Source organism: Castor canadensis, chromosome 9, assembly GCF_047511655.1.
Source record: "Castor canadensis chromosome 9, mCasCan1.hap1v2, whole genome shotgun sequence".
NCBI lineage: Eukaryota > Metazoa > Chordata > Mammalia > Rodentia > Castoridae > Castor > Castor canadensis.
Window position 1 is genome coordinate 32,060,793 of NC_133394.1, and position 22,848 is coordinate 32,083,640.

General features: G+C 36.7%; 1 pseudogene; it reads right to left on the minus strand.

Annotated features, from left to right (window-relative positions):
• LOC141410789 (alcohol dehydrogenase 1-like) overlaps nucleotides 1-22,848 on the minus strand; it is a 68,523-nt pseudogene that overhangs the window by 40,144 nt on the left and 5,531 nt on the right.

The window sequence follows — 22,848 nt, forward strand, 5'->3', positions numbered from 1 at the left end:
AAGTTACAAAGAGAAGAAGTGGACACCATTAGCTATGTCAAGGCGTGTACAATATAAACAAATTAATAAAAGGTTGAGGGACAAATCTACTAACTCTTGCTTTTCACAGACGTTTCCTTTGCAGTGCAAGCAGGAATTGCATTCTCGATGCTGTGGAATAATGACTATGAGAACTTTATCTCCCATTGTAGAGAAAAAAGTGATACAGTAAATAATTTGAAAATATAAATGAAATAAAAATGCAATAATATATTTACAAAAATCTCATTAGATCTTTTGAAGAGTGGACAATGGTGGCAGCCAATGTAACACTCATGCTTACTTGAAGAAGAAACCGATTTTCCTATTTTAAAAAATCCCATTTTCCTTTTGGGGGAATAGGGACAATGTGGGGATATTCCCTGCTGGATAGACAGTTGTAGGCCTGGTTCTCCTTACTCTGAAGATAAGATAATAAAATCAGGAATGAACTGTAAAGATAAATCATCTAGTTTAACTATTCTAGTTTACACATGAAGGATTTAGTCTCACCCTATTTGTCACCTTCTCAAAGTGGCCTAGCTAGACAATGACAGAGCTCTTTCTGCTGAGTCTCCCTTCCTCACTAGCATGCTGACACACAGCAGGCCTCTGTCATGTTTTCTTTAATGGGGATGAACTCTGTGCTGACTCCAGATTCATTCTTCTTCTTATCTCCCTCAATCCCGCCTTTTCCCTGTCTCTGTCTCTCTTTCTTTATAGAAAAAGGCTGTCATCATGGAGGGTAGTTTGGAAGTCACAGAGATTTAGAGAGGACATTGATTGTGTGGATCCTGTTATTATTATCTAACCCCCTGGGCACTAGGGTGACAAGCTGAGTGAGGTCTAAGAAGAAAGTTAATCTATGCAGACACCATAGACTCTCAAAGACCTGTTTCTTTATTCACCCTTATAAATGTTTATCACACAGAACGACTCCTTTAGATAGCATTAAAATCTCCTTTAAATTTCTTTAAATGTAGGTTAGGCACACTTTACCTTCATTGGTCCGAAGATGTTCCAAAGATACTGGATCTTAGATTTAGAAGAAGTGCTTTGACCTGCATGGCTAAGCTGGTGAGCCTGATTGGGAGCGACGGGGGAACAAGAAATAAAGACACACAGACATAGACACACAAAGCTGGGATCAGGAGGGCTGCCTTTCCTGGTGGGATACGTGAGCACCTACCTGAGCCAGAGTGTTTATTTTATAGGTCAGTACAGGAAAAAACTCAGGTAAAAATCAAGCTTCAACAATTCTTAGATGTAAGGTAAATGGAATGGGGTCTGGTGGGCTAATTTTCCTAAGGCTGTAGAAGCTTAATGACAACACATTTGTTCAAGGCACACAGACACCTGATGTATAGGTATTGATTAATCTGGCATTAAGGAGTTTCCCAACAGTTCTGGTACTTTATCTAGTTTTGCATGGGGAATTGGTATGCAGACACAGCAAGTTATTTTCTTTAAGGAAATGTGGGAGACACAGGTCACAGCACCAGGTACTGGGAAGAGTGTGTGTAGGAGAGCTCTGCAAACTCCTACTATGGAGAGAATTTGCAAGCGTCTGTGCCTAGTCCCCAACAGAGAAATTTTGTTCTCCTGTCTGTTGTTTCCTTCAAATGCTTATCATTTCCCACAAAACTCCCACTACATTGTTTCCAGCTAAAGAAGAGTTAGAATATGCTTCTCTCCTATTATATTATGACCTTGGAAATGCAGACCAGGCCTTTTTACTTTTGTCCCTCCTACTATCCCTGGTGTCAGATGCATGGTAAGTGTTCCATAATTGCTTGCCAAATGAATACACTGGCGTATGGCTTCATGAATGTTCTGACTACACACTCTCTTAAATCACTTTATGTAGTTGGCTCCAAGCAGTGGGACTCCTATAATACCTTAATCTATGTGCATACTAAGAATAACAAGGGAGGATCCTCTTTTGATATGAATGAGGAAGAGAATGTAATTGCTTTGTACTGATTCTTTGAAATGCAGTATCATTCTGTCAATTAAAAATTCAAACTCTGTGTTCTAATTGATTAGGCCATTCATTAATTCATTCCACCTCTGGGACAGGCATTGTGCTAAGCATTCTGGGAATGTAAATATATGTAAGAAGCAGTCAGAACCAGTGTTCTATCTTAACATTTTGCTGTGGTATACAGACTTGTCTCAGACATTGCCCCACTGAATTGCTGGAGACATTATCAGACAGAAGTGATAGTGGTGAGACTACTGGGATCATTGACTACACATTGATCTCAAGATATGTCATTAATTAGAAGACTCTAGAGGCAAACACATGATACATGATTAATTAGGGTAATATAAAGCAAAAAATTATATTTCTTATAAATATATTAATGAATAAAAATTCCTCCTCGTATAGGAGGAGTTCTTTGGAATGCTGCTGTGGGAAAATTTTTGCCTCCCTATTTCCTACCTCTTTCACGGAGCTCACTTTATCACCAATACTTTCCACAATCCCAGCTCCTTCATGGCCTGGAATTAAAGGAAACTTCATTGGCAATTCTTCTTTCAGGACGTGATCATCAGAACCACAAATCCCTGAAGATATCATCTGCAGAAGAATTAAGTGGCCAAGATCAATTGGTTTTGGATTTGTCCCTTTCTTTTATCTGAGGCTAAATATTCAATTTTTCTTTTTTTTTTTGTGGTACTGGGATTTGAACTCAGGGCCTTTACCTCGATCCACTCCAGCAGCTCTTTTTTATGATTTTTTTTCGAGGTAGAGGCTCACAAACATTTGCCTGGGTTGCTTTGAACCATGATTCTCCTGATCCCTGCCTCCTGAGTAGCTAGGATTATAGGCATGAGCCACCAGCACCTGGCTTGAATATTAAAATTGCTTGGCAACAATTATCTCACTTGAGCTCTATAACAATGCTTAAAAGAACACAAGGCAAATCTTCTCACCTCTAACTTAGAGATGAGCAAAAAGAGAATCACAGATTTCTTCAAAGTCACATAGCTCATGTTAAGACCTGGTAATAAATTTAATCTTTTCAAATCTAGTTTACATATCCTATGTCATAAAGAATTTTAAAATACAAGGACAATTCTCCCACAGTAAGTTTTTTTTGGGGGGGGTAGGTAGAATATCAATATCAACACAGAATTTTAGTCCCAATATTGTGAAATATTTGTCCAATGCCTTGGGGAAGCTAATTTTAAAAATTTTAAATTATACATTGAAATATTCTTTAAGTGGCTATTATAAAATAAGTTTAAGTAAAGTAAGCAAACTATGGCAGAATTTACCTTTTTTTGGGACTAACTAAACGTTAATAACCTAAGTTATCTTGTGTGTTGTAGGTCCAAACCAATTACATTAGATCTTTAAAATGAAACATTTCATGTTCTATAGCCCAAGTATTTCTGCTGTGCCTGGAACATTGCCAGAAAAGCATAATCAGGAGTTTTTCAGAATCTGTGGTGGAAGAGACAGCATTTTGTAGCCACAACACAAGAGACAACTGTGGAATGATTATAGGAAGTGGGTAAGAAGTTATGCTCCTGAGAAATATGCATGGTTTTAGTTATCGCTGTGTAAAAACAGCTTCAAGATTCTATCAAAAATTAGAAATGTTCTTTTAAATACCTAAGAGACTGAAATCTCTTTACTAGTTTTGTTCTAAATAACAAATGAGGATATGCAATTTTCTATGGCAGATGTCAACAGAAGATGCTAGGAGAGGTATTATCTACCTCATTGGGTATATCCAGTACTTGACCTTGATTTTTTCTAGGGCTCAGGGTGATATTGCTCAGATTCTTGATGCTGTAGCCTCCACTTTGGTGGGCTATTCTGCATTTGTTATCTAGTTATAGCAGTCACATACAAGGAATGTGTCAGTAAGAGCAGAGAACAGTGACTATTGAACTACTAAATGCATGGGTGGATGATGACCTTGCACACAATAAGCACTAATTAAATACTCTTGAAAAATGATAAATGAAAGAAAGTTTGCATCCAAAGGGTAGTTAGCTAAAATAAATTATTGAACTTCCTCTTTTGTTACATTCTTATTACTTTTTATTTTGTTCTTTCTCTTATCAGTGGCATAAAGTCCTTAGCATAGCATTGGATGTGGAGTTGGTAAATTACTGTCATTTCCCCTATTTTATTGTGTTGTCTTTCATTCCTCATCTGATTTTCTACCTCTTTCTTTCCTCTTCCTTTTTTTTCCTATCGTCTTCCTGATCTCCTTCATTCTTATTCTCATTACTCTTGTAGACACTTCCTGTAACTTCTTCTCCTGTAATTAGATATAATATGGAATAGAGGTAAATAGCATTTTATGTTTTTGTATTTATTGGATCAAGTGTTGATTTCTTGGGCTAACTTTTAAAAATAGGTGAATTAATGTGTGTTATCATGTGGATCTTGAATATCTTGGTAGAGGCTTGGTTCCCAAGTTGGCACAATTTTGAAATAGTGGGACCCCAATGAAATGAACCTACTTTTAATGAACTTAGGCCTAAAAAAACTCAGAAAAACACTTGCAAATAGAATTCAACAGCCCATAGACAGATCATACACCTGATTGAGTTGGTTTCATTCCAGGGAGGCACAGATAGTTCAATATATACATATCAATAAATGAAATAAATGGAGCAAAGGACAAAAATCACATGATTACCCCAGTAGATTCAGAAAAAACCTTTGAAAGTTGAAGATCTCTTCATAATAAAAGCCCTAAGAAACTAGGAATAAAAGGAATGTACTTCAACATAATAAAGGCTATATTTGAGAAATCTATAGCCAACATCAGACAAAGTGGAGAAAAATTAAAAGCATTTCTTTGATGTCAGGAATGAAACAAGGGTGTTGAATCTGTCCCATTCCTACTCATTATAGTGTTAGAGTTCTTAGCCAGAGCAGTAAGACAAGAGAAAGAAATGAAAGGAATACAAATAGGAAAGGAAGAAATCAAATTGTTCTTATGCAGATGATACGATCCTATACTTTAAAGATTCCACCAAAATACTTGTAAGTTTTATAAGTAGTTTTGACAAAGTAGCAGGATTACAAAATAAATACGCAAAATATCAGTGGCTTTTATATGTGCCAATAGCAAACATGATGAGAAAGAATAGAGGAAAATAATCTCATTCACAATATCCTAAAAAATACCAAGGAAACCTAATTACGGAGGTGAAAGACCTCTATAATGAAAATTATGAAACATTGGAGAAAGAAATTGAAGATACTGGAAGATGAAAGACTTCCATATTCATGGATCATCAGAATTAAGACTGTGAAACTGGATACACTATTGAAAGCAATCTATGGATTTGATGCAACCCCCATATAAATTTCAATGTCATTTTTCACAGAAATAGAAAAGTCAATCCTAAAATTCATAGGAAACATAGAAGACCCTGAATAGCCAAAGCAATTCTGAGAAAAAATGAGCAATGCTGGAGGTATCACAATACCTGACTTCAAATTGTAAAACAGAACCATAGTAACAAAAACTTTGTGATACTGGCAGAAAGATATGTAGACAAAGGAACAAAGAAGAAGCTGCAGAAATAAGCTATAGCCATCTGTTTTTACACAATGAAGCCAAAAACATGTACTGCTGAAAAGAGAGCCTCTTCAACAAATGGAGCTGTGAAAGTAGATATCCACATGTAGAAGAAACTAGGTATCTATTTCTCACCCTGTAAAAAAATCAATTCAAAAATGGGTCCAAGACTTTAATTTTAGACCAGAAGCTTTTGCAACTACTACAGGAAAATATAGGGAAAACAGTTAAAGAAATAGACACAGGCAATGACCTTCTGATTAGGACTCAGGAAATCAGAGCAACAATTGACAAATGGGTTTGCACCAAATTCAAAAGCTTTGTACATCAAAGGAAACAATTGCCATACAGTAGAGATACCTGCACACCTACATTTATCACAGCAGTATACACAATAACTAGGTTATAGAGTCAGGCTAGGTGTCCGCAATAGATGAATGAATAAAGAAAATGTACATGTTAATATTATGAAGTATTATTTGATCATAATTTATTATGAAATTATGTAATTTGCAGAAAAAGGGGTGGAACTGAAGATCATCATGTTAAACAAAGTGAGCCAGACTCAGAAACACAAGTGCTGCATGTTTTCTGTCATATGCAGAAACTAGATCTAAAGAAAACAGATGAACACAAATGGAGGGAACCAAAGGGAGGTGGCGGTAAGACAGGAGAGAATATAATCAAAGTACATTGTGTGTATTTATGAAAATGTCATAATGAAACCCATGAAGATTACAAGAGAGATAAAAACAGAGTGAGTATAGGAAGGTGGATAAGAAAGAGTAACAGAGGAGATGAATATGATCAAAGTGTATTATACATACATCTGGAAATAGCATCATTATCCCCCTCACATATTGTGCAGTTAATGTGTGTAAATAAAATTTGTGGGAAACATTGAGGACTATTGGGAGTCTTTGGGTCGTTGGACCATGACTCTGAAGTGAATTGTGTGAGCCCCTCACTTTTTTTGCTTCTTGGCCATGGGGTGAGTGGTTTTGCTTTGCCTAGCACCCCTCACATGCAACAATGTGTCCAATCAATCATGGACTGAAACCTGAAAGACTGTGAGCCCAAATAGGCTTTTTTTTTTTTTTTATGAGCTCATTGTCTCAGGTATTTTGCAATTGTAACAGAAAAGTGACTAGCATGATATAGAGTGAGATTCTAATCAACATATTCCTAATCTCGGTTAGTTAATGATTTTGTAAAGTTTGAGATGCAATGGTTGTTTCATTTGAGATGGCATTTGGTATTTGTTAGGTTCTATTTTTTCAGCCTTGTTTTAAGGTCTTTCAATAGTTATTAAATCTTTGAAATAACTTTGGAAGCCATCGTGAGTCCTTAGGTTCATTACTAGAAGTTGAAATATATTTTATAGGACACCTTTTTCAGGTGAGTTTTCTGAGACTATTCAAATGTGTGAACACAAACCAATAGAGTAGGGTAATTAGTCTATTAATCACTACATATTCATTTGTTGAGTCAAGTTTGTATCATAAAAGTATGGGGAAATACATTCCCTGTCCCCTCAAATTAAAAAAAAGTAAATCTTAGAAAACCTTCTTGGTCACACCATAATATATATAGGCCTAGAATATTACATAATTTGAGTAAGAATGTCAACAATTAAAACATAATGATCATAGATAATTGAATTACCAAAATTTTATAATTATTAAGAATATTTTATGTGGTATGATGGCACATTCCTTGTCATCCCAGCACTTTGGAGGCAGAGACAGGAGGATTCTGAATGCCATGGCAGCCTGAACTGCAACATGGAAACTTTTCTCAAGTCCCAGCCAACCAACCAAACAGACAAAGATTCTTAGATATTCATTAACAATATTCATTTATTTTAGTTTAAAACTTTGCCTTTTACTAAGAAAAAAGGGCCATCTAAAATGCAAATTAAATAATACATACATACATCTATCTTTTTAATGCAACATTATTTTCTCTTATTTGTCTTCAAGGATGAAGACCAAAACACTTAAACTTACCTTAATATGAACTTTTCCAGCCTTTGGTGGCTAAACTTGCACTTCTTCAATTGAAAGAGGAGAATTTTTTTTTGCAGGCAGTCTGCCTCGCATGTGATTGTCTTCAGAAAATAATATTTGGTGTTAACACTTATTTTTACTGATTATAAAAATGACTGCTACTTGTTATAATTTTTAACAATACAGAAGTCATTTAAAGAAAAAAGAGCATCTTCAATATCAAGCATAAGATGCTGAAAGTTTAATATGCTTCCTTTGAGTTTTTTAAAAATAATTTTATCTACTTTAATTTTACCTAAGCAAGTATACACTCTGATGTTTTGCTAATGACAGCCATCATTTATTGAATAATTATTATTTACCTCATGTAAGCATGTTCTTGTGATTTCAAAGTTAGCATGATGAAAACTGTTAAACAACACAGGATAGGAGAAAAGGGTGAGGAAGTGCTGTGGAAGGGTAGTACATTGACTTAAGCATGGTGCATTTACAAGTATAATAAATACCAAAGCAAAACACCATGACCAACAAACAGACACCTAAACAACGAAGAACAAGAATGAAAAGCAGGTCACACTAAGGGAAGGGAACAAGGGGAAGGCATGGGTAAAAGAAGGAAGTAAAGAAAGTGAACATGGTTGATTCTATACAAGAATGAAGATAGAATTTTTATACCTGTTGAAATCACAAGAAGAGGACTAAGGTAGAAAGGGGAAAATGGAAGGGATGAGCCATTTCAGGATAAAATACACATATACATGGAAATGTCATAACAAAACTCTGTATAGATATCTTAAACAAACCAAAGTATCTTTTTTCAAAACCAAAGGACAGGAAGGCAAAACAGATCATGTTCAGTGGTGGATACTAGTGGGAGGGTGGAGAATATAAGGAAAGGGTAAAGGAGGGTGAATATGGTAGAAATATTATGTACTTACATATGAAAATGGAAAAATGAGACCCACTGAAACTAAGAATGGGGGCAGGGGAGACAAGGGAGAATGGTGGAAGGGGTGAATTTCACTAAGACATATTGTGAGCACTTTTGCAAATGTCACAATGTACCCCCAGTACAACAATGATCAGATAATTAAAAATGTATTTTAAAAGCCTCAAACATTCTTTGTAACCATAATTTTAAATGGTCACTTTATATGCCATCATTTGAATGTGTCCTGATTTACTTCATCAATAATTACTTGGATATGGAATTATTTCCATTGTTTTTATATTATAAGGGATATTGTGGTGCACACTTTCATTCATAAGTTTTACTTCCTTGGCTTCTTTCAGTGAAAATTGGTTAGGAAAAGATAGAGATATTCTTAGGGCTGAGTCAATTTCCAAGTCTCTTTCTAGAAAGGTTGAATCACCTGACTTACTACCTAGAAGAATAATAGAATGTTTTTATTATCATTTATTCCATTTAGATTGATGGTAGCCATTAAATCAATTCCAGAAAGGCAGAAAAAGCTCATTTTTTCTTCCATTAGTATTTCTGTCAATGCAAATGATCCTGGGATTTCCACATTTATGAGTCATGTTTTTCCCTTTTGTGGAATGTTCAGTCATAAATTTTGTGAAACTATTGTCTTCCTGTTGTTTTTCTTATTAATGTATATGAGTTCTTTACACCTTAAAGAAGTGACTTGTCTGAATTTTGAATGAAATTATACATAAATTTTAAAATCTTGATTTGTAAAAATATCTTGTTATTTATTCTGCTTCTGTATTTTGAAAATTCTCTCTGTATAGAAACCAAACATTTCTTATCCCCTTTTCTGGATTTTTAAAATTTGACTTGTAAACATTTAACTCTTTTTGAAAAAATTATTGATTGATTAATTTTTCTATTATTGTCCTGTGAGTTCATTGTATCATTTACAAAAGTTCTTACAATGTACCATAGTTGAATTCACACCCTCCATCATTCTCCTTTATCTCCTCTCCCCCATTCCTGGAACAGTTTCAACAGGTCTCAGTTTTTTCATTTACACACATGAGTACACTGTATTTGCACCACTGTTGTATGGTATGAAACTAGAATCTAAACCAATTGTCCCAGATTGAACTGGTGACTAATTGTTTGTCTTTCTGCTTAAATTAGCACTTTTGCTATTGAACAAATTCTTTTATTTATAAGTTTCTCTTTGGAGGGTGTTTCTATTGTCCCATGTGTCTTTCTATTTTCCTTTTCAGTCCTGGGGACTGAACCCTGGGCCTTGCATATGCTAGTGTTCTGCCACTGAGCTGCACCCCCAGCCCTTTCTGTCCATTCTTGCTGCAGCAACTCAAAGATTTAAATAGTTTAACTTTCTGATATATTTAAGAATCTGGTGACACTAGTTATTATACTTTTATTTATGTTCCATGTGCTGGTACTACAACTGCACTAGTAATTTCAAGGTATACTAAGCCAAGTCTATTTGACATGTCTTCCAGTAATTTAGATTCCAGTGGAGGAGTTAATACATGTTTTTATAGTGTAAGGACAAGGGACAAATGCCACAAGGTAGTCCTGATAAAATGACATAGAAAATATTACCCCATTCAGAGGACATAATAACTAAATATAATGATTTTGCTTTCACCTACCAAGCTTATGTAAAATATATGTGTTATGCAAATATTTCTCCTAATTTAAAAAGTAATACACACTTAACACAACACTAAGTCACTCAGACAAAACTAAAGTGGAAAAAACCTGGGAAAAGAGAGATCCAAGATGGTGACTAGAGCACAGAAGCAGAAAGCCTAACTTCCATGACTTCCAAATCTCTGAGAAATTCAAACCACACCTGGGTAAGTCTGATAACCAGAATAATAACTGCCATCACACTTGGTGCAGGAAAAAAATCCAAAGACTGACCCTCAAATCAGCCTTTAATTGCACCTAACAGCTGCAACCCACTGCACAGCCTGCAAGGAGGGTCCAGCCCTGGGGAAACCCTCCTTCCCTATGGTGATTTTTTTTCTTTCCTCTTTTCTTTTTTCTTTCCTTCTCTTCTTCCTCCATCAAGCAGAAATAGAGCACCAGCCAGAATCAAACCTTCTACATCCTGAACCCCTAGACTGGAAAAGTTTTCCCATATCAGGTTGCACTGAGATAATAGTAGCCATTTCTCCCTGCTGCCACTGCCACCATCACTGCCACTGGCCGCAAATCTGCCTGCACATCATTTGAAACAAGCAGGTAAGCATCATGCATCATGTGGAACTCCCCTAGCTACCCCTGGGAACATAAAATAGCACAGCCCCTGGGCAGACTGACCCCAATCCTACAACAAAACTGAATAACAAACAGCAAACTGTTATCTAGCACAACACCAGAGGGGGCAGCAAGCTGAATGTGCCCTGGAGATACGGGGAGGGGCAAGAAGCTTGACTCAGCACCCAACTCTCAGTAAACAAACACAGGAACAGCAGGAAGACCAAAGGAAGGCCAAGAGTGGGTGGGTCATAAGCCACTCCCCAAAGCAGGGCAGGTAAAGGATCACAGAGCTCCACCATCTCTAGCAATAAAGGAAATGCAAATTAAAACCACACTAAGATTCCTCCTCACCCCTGTTAGAATAGCCATCATTAGCAACTCCACCAACAACAGGTGTTGGAGAGGATGCAGGGAAAAAGGAACCCTCTTACACTGTTGGTGGGAATGTAAACTAGTAAAACCACTCTGGAAAAAAATTTGGAGGCTACTTAAAAAGCTAGACATTGATCTACCATTTGATCCAGCAATACCACTCTTGGGGATATACCCAAAAGACTGTGACACAGGTTACTCCAGAGGCACCTGCACAGCCATGTTTATTGCGGCACTATTCATAATAGCCGAGTTATGGAAACAACCAAGATGCCCCACTACTGATGAATGGATTAAGAAAATGTGGTATCTATACACAATGGAATTTTATGCAGCCATGAAGAAGAACAAAATGTTATCATTTGCTGGTAAATGGATGGAATTGGAGAACATCATTCTGAGTGAGGTTAGCCTGGCCCAAAAGACCAAAAATCGTATGTTCTCCCTCATATGTGGACATTAGATCAAGGGCAAACACAACAATGGGATTGGACTTCGAGCACATGATAAAAGCTTTGGCACACAAGGGAGGGGTGAGGATAGGTAAGACACCTAAAAAATTAGCTAGCATTTGTTGCCCTTAACACAGAGAAACTAAAGCAGATACCTTAAAAGCAACTGAGACCAATAGGAAAAGGAGACCAGGAACTAGAGAAAAGGTGAGATCAAAAAGAATTAACGTAGAAGGTAACACACATGCACAGGAAATTAATGTGAGTCAATGCCCTGTATAGCTTTCCTTATCTCAACCAGCAAAAACCCTTGTTCCTTCCTATTATTGCTTACACTCTCTCAACAACAAAATTAGAAATAAGGGCAAAATAGTTTCTGCTGGGTATTGAGGGGGTAGGGGGCAGAGGGAGGGGGAGGAGTTGGTGGTAAGGGAGGGGGTGGGGGCAGGGCGGAGAAATGACCCAAGCATTGTATGCACATATGAATAAAAAAAAAAAAGGATCACAGAGCTCATCTCCTGAGCCAGTGAGCAGCACCCAAAACTGAATTGCCCAGCAAAACTGAATAACAAATAGTAAACCATCATAACACATGGACAGTAGAGGGGGGCTGACAGAACACTGAACCTGCCCCAGAGAAAGGGGGCAGGGCAAAGACTTCTTAAAAATGTAAACATAGACCTGCCATCTGATCCAGCAATCCCACTCCTGGGGATATACCCAAAGGAATGCAGCACAGGTTACTCCAGAGGCACCTGCACACCCATGTTTATTGCAGCACTATTCACAATAGCCAAGTTATGGAAACAACCAAGATGCCCCAGTATTGATGAAGGAATCAAGAAAATGTGGTACTTGTACACAATGGAATTTTACTCAGCCATGAAGAAGAATGAAATCTTATCATTCTCAAGTAAATGGATGTAACTGGAGAACATCATTCTGAGAGAGGTTAGCAGGCTCAGAAGACCAAAATCATGTTCTCCCTCATATGTGGACTTTAGATCTAGGGCAAATATAGCAGTGTTTTGGACTTGGGTCACATGACAAGGGGAGAGCACACACGGGAGGTATGGGGATAGGTAGAAAACTCAAAACATGAAAATGTTTGATGTCTCCACTGCAGAGGAACTAATATAGAAACCTTAAAGTGACAGAGATCAACAGGAAAGGGGATCAGGAACCAGTATAAAGATCAGTTAGAGATGAACCATCTTGGATTATAATACATTTGTACATGGAAGCAATGCTAGGAATCTCTCTGCATAGCTATCCTTAATTCAACTAGCCACTTTGTCTTTCTTATTATGCTTACGTCTTCTCTTCAACAAAATTAGAGATAAGGGTAGAACAGATTCTGCCTGGTATTGAGGGGGGTGGGGAGAGAGAGGTTGGGGTGGGGGGCAGAGGGGAGAAATCACCTAAACAATGTATGCACATGTGAATATATTAATTTAAAAAAAAGTCCTATAGCTAACTCAAAACTGGAAGCAAGGAAAGAATGTACATATATATCTTATTGGGGGTAATAGCAAAAAATGAATCAGGCAAGAAATTGAATTAAAAGATACAATGACTAAGAAGGAAGAAATAAATCTGTCTTTCTTAGTAGAAAACATGGGCCTAACTAAGAAGCAATTTTAATAAAGTTTGCAGGCTTACAGGTAAAAAAAAAAAAAACACACCAAGATTCCACCTCACTTTTGTTAGAATAGCTATTATCAAAACAGCACCAACAACAAATATTGATGAGGATGTGGGGAAAAAGAAACCCTCATAAACTGCTGGTGGAAATGTAAGCTAGTACAACACTTTGGAAAACAATGTGGAGGCTCCATAAAAAGTTAAACATAGATCTGCCATATGATCCAGCAATCCCACTCCTAGGAATATACCCAAAGGAATGCCACACAGGTTACTCCAGAGGCACCTGTAAACCCATGTTTATTGCAGCACTATTCACAATAGCCAAGTTATGGAAACAGCCAAGATGCTCCACTATTGATGAATGGATTAAGAAAATGTGGTATTTATACACAATGGAATTGTACTCAGCCATGAAGAAGAATGAAATTTTGTTATTCTCAAGTAAATGAATGGAACTGGAGAACATCATCTTAAGTGAAGTTACCCAGGCTCAGAAGGCCAAAAGTCGCATATTCTCCCTCACATGCGGACTTTAAACCTAAAGCAAATGCAGTAATATTATTGGACATGGGTCACATGCTAAGGTGAGGACACATACAGGAGGAATAGGGAAAGGTAGGAAGCCCAAAACTTGAAAGTGTTTGATGTGCCCACTGCAGAGGAGCTAATGCAGAAACCTAAAACTGGCAGAAGCCACTATGGGAAGATGACTGGGATGTAGTGAAGACGTCAGGTAGAGATAAACCAATTCAGGTTGTAATGCACGTGTGCATGGAAGCAATGCTAGGAATCTCTCTGCATAGATATTTATCTCAAACTAGCAAAAGCAGTATGTCTTTCTTATTATTGCTATGTCTTCTGTTCAACAAAATTGCCTGGAAGCAAGAGGGGTGGGAGGGAGAGGACGGGGACAGGGGGTTGAGGGGAGAAATTGCCCCAAACACTGTATGCACATATTAATAAATGAATAAAAAAACTGGGAGGAAAGTTAGCTGCTGTCACCACTGTTAACATTGTAGAACAATTTCTACAGACCTATATTTTCTATGCATATAACGTATGTTTGTCTGATCATTCTGAGCCCTGCTTTTCCACTTAGCATTATGAGTATTTTACAGGTAATTTTTAATGACCACTTAGGACCTAGTTAACTAATATACCTTAACTTACTAGTTTCCTAGTATTTTTGATATATGTTATTCCCAATGTTACACTCTAACATAATACTACTATTAGCCTCTTAAAAACATATGTAATTATTTTATTGAAATAAACTTCCGTATGATAGACAAATTATCAAAGCTTTTGATACAATTACCCAAAATGTTTCCAGCAAATTATTTCCTATCAGTGGTACATGTGTTTCCATAACTCCGGAAACACTGGATATTATCACTAAAAATAGTTGATAATCTGATTGGAGAAAACAGGTCTTAATTTTATTTCCATGCACACTTGTTTGATATCTAATGACAATGATGTATACACATATATATCTTGATGATATATATAAAAATTTATATATATATTTATAGAAGATAGATGATATCTATTTTTATATCTCTCTATATTTTTTAAATGTGACGCACTTTTCCTGAGGTGTTCATGATGAATTTCTAGTTTCCTGTGTGCTTTATGGGTGTATCTGAATGAATGTCTTTGACTCCGCAGCACGTCAAACTGTTCTGAGTATAGTGTTCACAAACTGAATGACATTAAAATTTATTACATAATTGCACATCAACATAGGGAGAATGAGAGATGTGAAGTGTTGAGTATAATTGAAAGTAAAAGAGAGAAAGGAATGTGACCTAACAGGAGAGGGTGGTAAAGGACAAGACCAAGAGCAAAGATGGTAAGTGAGAAGAAAAGCAGTTTGAAGACAGGCAATGGATGAAGAGGAAGTAGAGGGATTACAGAAAATAAAGTATTAGAGAAGAATGTGGAGGAAGATCACTTACTAATTAAGTTGACAGCAAGAATTTCTAGATTATCAATTATATGAAAAGGAATGCTAAAATGAGTGATTCTCTGTAGTGTTTCTAAATACTTACCTTGGCTATTTAGATTGTTTGTTAGATTGTCTGGTCACTCTCACAAGAAGGTTTTGTTGTCTGCCTTTTCTCTGGTATATGGATCAGAATGCATGCTCCTTGTCAGAGCATTTCTTTACGGGGAGTTTGAAATTCTGAATAATGTTTTCTAATGACACTGTGTATTGACGGGCATTGTTATTGTTACTTGCTTGCTTATCTTTTTAGAAACTGGGTATCATTTTAGTAAACTCTGTCCCACTTACCCCCCCCCCCCCGCCCCCGCCATGAAGCCTATGTTGCCGCACAAAGGTTGCAGGCTTGGGTATGCTTTTCATGCTAAGATGATAGTGGTTTGGCTGTGACTTTGTCTTTTTCCCTGATGACACGCAGCTGTTAGGCTCCACTAATGGCTGATCAATTGCTCTACTGTTTTCAACAAAACCCCTCTACATAAATTGCTCCATGGGTGGATCTAATTCAATTTGGCCTCCTTTGAATGGAATGTTTTGAGGTCCATGTTCTAGAAATGTTCTGACTCCAGGAAGCCCTGTCTTAGCTGGTTCTATTTCCTCAATCCTCTTTGGAAAACTACCTGCTCTGGCAGAGGAAAGCAATACTGCCTTATTGTTGTCAAGTAGGGTAGTTATTTAGGTGTTCAACTCTGCCTTTGTCACTAACTGAGGGGAGTTTTCATTATTTCTGACCAGATATAGGAAATATAATTCACACTAGGCTTTCACTAAATCCTCCCTGGTTCTGAGATGTGGGGATACATTCTTACTGCTAACCACAGGGCCTCTACTAACATGGGAGTGGGGCGTAGGTTGGGGGTTGGAGTGGCTTTATTATTACTGAGTTGTGATAAAAATTCTGAATTTTCAATAGACCTCTCCTAACACTATGTCATCCAGGAGGGGACTGTGGCACCTTGTTATCTATGACATAGATTCTTGCAAGACTATCACGTAATACTACTAAGTGTTTGAAACATGAATATATGCAATGTGGAAAAAGCAAATACAAATTCTGGGGGAAACTACCATAGATGATGCTTACTGCAGACAACTAAAGGATTATCATGTGTGTGTGTACAGATACCATTTCTTAATTGTACATATTTTAAATTATGATATATTACATATATTTACAATTTTTAGTTTAATTTTGGGGAGATAGATAGACTTGTGGTAATCTTTACAAAATTGAGTAGGGAATTATTCTTTTCCCTTTAGTCCTTTCTATCAAACACAAAATTGGAAGAATCAGACTTTTTTGTTGTTTTTGCAGTTTTGCGGATTGAACACAGGGTCTTAACCATGTAAGGCAAATGTTCTACCACTGAGCTACATCTATAACCCAGGACTCTGAATTTTAAGCTGCCTACCTTTTGAGCTATATCTGGAGTGTGCATACAATGCAATGTTTTTGTCAATACGTGATGAAGTTCTGCTCTCTTTATGGTACCTTTGGAGAATCAGAGAACGAATTGGGAAAGGAGTTGACACCATATTTTGCCCACTCACCTACCTGGCTTCATACTGGTTACACGTTCTCCAATACTCTCTACAACTGCAGCTCCCTCATGGCCCAAAATCACAGGAAATGGTACTTTGTTTTTCCCCTCCAGGAAGTGCTTATCAGTACCACAGAGCCCAGATGATATAAGCTGAAAGGGGATTAGATGATTGTAAATAAAATGCCTTGTTGAAACTCCTTGTGTAGCTATGTTAAACAAACAAAACCTCATTTTTTTTTTCTTTTACACAGTTGGAGAACAGGAGGACAGAACAGGTCCTGCGGGGGAAGGAGGGGGGAGATTTGTACCAGTGCGGGGGGGAGGTGGGAAAAGGGTGTGGGAGGGTGAATATATTGTGCAGATACTGTGTACACATGCATGTTAATACAAAAAAAGATAAGTGTTGAAACTATTCCAGGAATAAGGGGAGAGGAGGATAAAGGAGAATGATGGAGTGGGTGAATTCATGTATGATATATTTGATAGAAGAAATTTTGCTAAGTGCTGCAAAGTATCCCCTACCCAACACAACAACACAAAAATGCCTTGTCATAAAACTATTGAATATTTCAGAAAATGTCACATTTCCAAGTCCAGAGACAGAATATATTCATCAAAGCTTGGGCTAAACATTTAATGTGCTATTGTGTCCATATAAAAGTACAGCTACTTCAGAAAACGAAAGACCAAAGTGATTAGTTTGTCTTTGTCTTTATAATTTTTCCTGAACCACTTTAGCATCTCAAACATCACTAAATTATTTTGTGGCTGTTTACCATGAAGATTTATATATTCTATGGCTTGTGATAAAGCAACCAACAGAAACTTTAGGGTCTGTTTTGATACATGTACTCAAATGGGAGGAAGCCATGGGTGATAATGTCTTGGATTCTCTCCATGCATTTCCTTCTGCCTGCCAGCAGAAGAGGCTAAAACACAAGGCTTTCATGGCAAGTTTCCTGTCCTGATCCTGGCATGCTAGTTCATGACTTATGAGTAATATCCAAAAAGAAAAGTGGAATTGCCTTTTCTTCAAAGACACTGCTTTGGTGAACAGTTTTCTTTCTTTTTTCCTGCCTGTGATTGGCTTTTTTCTTTAGTTTTTCCAGAAAAGGTTGGTGACCTTCTCTCCAGGGTAAGGAGATTCCAGAGCTGAATGGAGTCATTGGCGAATGAGAAGTTCAGTGTCTTTTGTACATTTCACTTTCAACATTCTCTTTATTGATTTTTTTCTAGACAGAAGACATTGATCCTTTGAAGTCCATAAATTCTTTTTACAAATTGGTACCTTTTGCCAATTGAACTAATTGCTCAGTTCAATGCTAACTTCTTTCCTTTATTCCTTTCTAATCTTAAGAGGAGGAAGACGTTTATCTCTATGTTTTCTTGGTCTATTTGTTCAGGATTTTGGTCCAAACAGCTTTCCTGCAAGCTCATGTATCTCTGCTTTTTTTTGTTTTTAGACAGGATATTGACATATTATAGTCTAGGCTGGCCTTAAACTTGTGATTTTCCTGCCTTAGCCTCTTGAGTGCTGGCATTACAAGGGTGTGATACCACACTGACTGCTTTGGATTTTGACTGCAGGAAATCTCTGGCTAATCATGTGTGTATGACATCCTTGTTGAAATTGAACCCCATATTTAGCTCTCTAAGAAAAATCATTTTCTAGTTTTACTCTGTAAGTGAAATAATCTTATTTTCTACTCTTTTTTGTTTCCAAATTGTTTTAGACTGTTCTTCTGTCTTTTGTACTTTGAATGAACTTTGTGTTGTTTTTCCCCCCTTGTTTCAGTGAGCTAGTTCATGTGTCTCTAATGGCCTAGCCTTTGGTGCTCTCAATGAACTAGTTCAAAATACAATTCAGCACTTGTCCAGTAGAACAATAGTATGTAACTAGCAAGATTATCACCAAGTGTAACTTAGAAATTATATGAAGATAGTTTAGCTTCCAGCTCTGTCATGCTAGGCTTTTTAAACATTTACCTTTCCACTAAGGACAAGTAGGAAAGCTGGGCACAATGTCTGCAATAAATGACAATAATGAGATGAATGAAAATCAACCATCAACTGATCAAATGCAAAGCTACGTCTTCTGTGACATCCTCAAGAAGTGTATACCCTGAACCTAATTGGAAGATCTGAAACCTACTAAATTGAATGGCATTCTACAAAATAAAACTGAAATTTCTTGCCTAGCTGTGTATTTTGTCTTTATAGTTTACATATGTGTTCAACTATGTCTGATGAAGTAATGTGGAAATTCTTTGATCAGATGTGAAGAGGATCAGATGGAAGAGGAGGATTCAAAGCTAAAATCTATAGACAACTCTGATAAAATTTGTGAAGAATTACAGTGTTCTTTGACATTTCAATGCTTCAGTGTAAAATGCCAAGGATAGTCAAGAAAAGTTTGAAGAACAAGTAGTAGGACTAATTTTGTAAGGAATCAAGACATTATAAAGCTCAATAATATGACCATTTAGTTTTGGTGCATGAATAGATAAAATAGACCAATAGGTAATAGAGCAGGATTAAAATCAAGAAGCACATCCAGAGGTTTTAGTCATTTGATTTATGACAAAGGTAGCACTTCAATGTTGAAGGGAAAGACAGAGTTTCAGATAACCAGGTCAATTTGATATGTAAGTAGAAAGCAAATTAGTCTTGGACTCTACCTTACTACAAACATAAAAGAATTACTACCAGGTAATTTTAATTTGTAAGTCAAAATGTGAAATAAAAACCAGTTAAGAATCTAGACAAAAACAAGAAAATTATCTTCCTAACCTAGGGGAAGGAAATGATTTCTTAATTGGGAGATAAACGGCCCTAGTTTTAGGGAAATGGTTGATAAATTGGACTGCAGTAAAATTATGAGATTCTTTTCTTATGCATAAACTATTAAGACAGTGAAAAGGGAAGCAACAAAATGTAGGAATAAATTTGTAAAAATTATAACCAATTGAGAGGTCATGTCTAGGATATATGTGTATCTATCTATCTATCTATATATTACAAATAAATATGTAAAAGGTGGATGACCATTAGAAAAAATGGGCAAGAGACTTTGTCATCTACTTGACAACAAAAAATATCCAAATGGCTCAAAGCATATGAAATCTCCTCAAATGTCTTAGTCATCAGATGAAGAAGTTAATTACAAGTAATATTAAACCACACAAATCCTATAAAAGCTAAAATAAAATGACTGATAAGACCGAATGTTGAATTTGCAGACACTAGAATTGCTTTGAATTTCTAGCATTAATTTTTTTTATTCATATATGCATACAATGGGTCATTTCTCCCCCCTGCCCCCACCCCCTCCCTTACCACCCACTCCGCCCCCTCACTCTCCCACCCACCCCCTCAATACCAGGCAGAAACTATTTTGCCCTTATCTCTAATTTTGTTGAAGAGAGAGTATAAGCAATAATAGGAAGGACCAAGGGTTTTTGCTAGTTGAGATAAGGATAGCTATACAGGGAGTTGACTCACATTAATTTCCTATGCATGTGTGTTACCTTCTAGGTTAATTCTTTTTGATCTAACCTTTTCACTAGTTCCTGGTCCCCTTTTCCTATTGGTCTCTGTTGCTTTTAAGGTATCTGCTTTAGTTTCTCTGTGTTGAGGGCAAAAAATGCTAACTAATTTTTTAGGTGTCTTACCTATCCTCATATCTCCCTTGTGTGCTCTCCCTTTTATCATGAGATCAAAGTCCAATCCCATTGTTGTGTTTGCCCTTGATCTAATGTCCGCATATGAGCAAGAACATATGATTTTTTGTCTTTTGGGCCAGGCTAACCTCACTCAGAATGATGTTCTCCAATTCCATCCATTTACCAGCGAGTGATAATATTTCATTCTTCTTCATGGCTGTATAAAATTCCATTGTGTATAGATACCACATTTTCTTGATCCATTCATCAGTAGTGGGGCATCTTGGTTGTTTCCATAACTTGGCTATTATGAATAGTGTCGCAATAAACATGGGTGTGCAGGTGCCTCTGGAGTAACCTATGTCACAGTCTTTTGGGTATATCCCCAAGAGTAATATTGCTGGATCAAATGATAGATCAATGTCTAGCTTTTTAAGTAGCCTCCAGATTTTTTTCCAGAGTGGTTGTACTAGTTTACATTCCCACCAGCAGTGTAAGAGGGTTCCTCTTTCCCCGCATCCTTGCCAACACCTGTTGTTGGTGGTGTTGCTAATGATGGCTATTCTAACAGGGTTGAGGAGGAATCTTAGCGTGGTTTTGATTTGCATTTCCTTTATTGCTAGAGATGGTGAGCATTTTTTCATGTGTTTTTTGGCCATTTGAATTTCTTCTTTTGAGAAAGCTCTGTTTAGTTCACCTGCCCATTTCTTTATCAGTTCATTAGTTTTGGGAGAATTTAGTTTTTTAAGTTCCCTATATGTTCAGGTTATCAGTCCTTTGTCTGATGTGTAGCTGGCAAATATTTTCTCCCACTCTGTGGGTGTTCTCTTCAGTTTAGAGACCATTTCTTTTGTTGAGCAGAAGCTTTTTAGTTTTATGAGGTCCCATTTATCTATACTATCTCTTAGTTGCTGTGCTGCTGGGGTTTCATTGAGAAAGTTCTTACCTATACCTACTAATTCCAGAGTATTTCCTACTCATTCCTGTATCAGCTTTAGAATTTGTGTTCTGATATTAAGATCCTTGATCCATTTTGAGTTAATATTGGTATAGGGTGATATACATGGATCTAGTTTCAGTTTTTTGCAGACTGCTAACCAGCTTTCCCAACAGTTTTTGTTGAAGAGGCTGACTTTTCTCCATTGTATATTATTAGGAACTTTGTCAAAAACAAGTTGGTTATAGTTGTGTGGCTTCATATCTGGGTCTCTATTCTGTTCCACTGGTCTTCATGTCTGTTTTTGTGCCAGTACCATGCTGTTTTTATTATTATTGCTTTGTAGTATAGTTTGAAGTCAGGTATTGTGATACTTCCAGCATTGTTCTTTTGACTGAGTATTGCCTTGGCTATTTGTGGCCTCTTGTGTTTCCATATAAATTTAATAGTAGATTTTTCAATCTCTTTAATAAATGTCATTGGAATTTTGATGGGAATTGCATTAAACATGTAGATTACTTTTGGGAGTATAGACATTTTTACTATGTTGATTCTACCAATCCATGAGCATGGGAGATCTCTCCACTTTCTATAGTCTTCTTCAATCTCTTACTTCAGAAGTTTATAGTTTTCCTTGTAGAGCTCATTCACCTCCTTTGTTAGGTTTACACCTAGGTATTTGTTTTTTTTTTTTTTTTGAGACTATTGTAAATGGAATTGTTTTCATATATTCTTTTTCAGTTTGTTCATTATTAGTGTATAGAAATGCTAATGATTTTCCTACGTTGATTTTATATGTTGCTACCTTGCTATAGCTATTGATGGTGTCTAGGAGCTTCTGAGTAGAGTTTTTTGGGTCTTTAAGGTATAGGATCATGTCATCTGCAAATAGGGATATTTTGACAGTTTCTTTACCTATTTGTATTCCTTTTATTCCTTCTTCTTGCCTAATTGCTCTGGCTAGGAATTCCAGTACTATGTTGAATAGGAGTGGAGATAGTGGGCATCCTTGTCTACTTCCTGATTTTAGAGGGAATGGTTTCAGTTTTTCTCTGTTAAGTATAATGCTGGCTGTAGGTTTGTCATATATCGCTTTTATAATGTTGAGGTACTTTCCTTCTATTCTTAGTTTTCTTAGAGCTTTTATCATGAAACGGTATTGGATCTTATCAAAGGCTTTTTCTGCATCTATTGAGATGATCAAGTGGTTTTTGTCTTTGCTTCTGTTAATGTGGTTTATTACGTTTATTGATTTTCTTATGTTGAACCACCCCTGCATTCCTGGGATGAAGCCTACTTGGTCATGGTGAATAATCTTTTTGGTGTGTTGTTGAATTCGGTTTGCCATTATTTTGTTGAGGAATCTTCCATCAATGTTCATTAAGGAGATGTGCCTATAGTTCTCCTTTTTGGAGGTGTCTTTGCCTGGT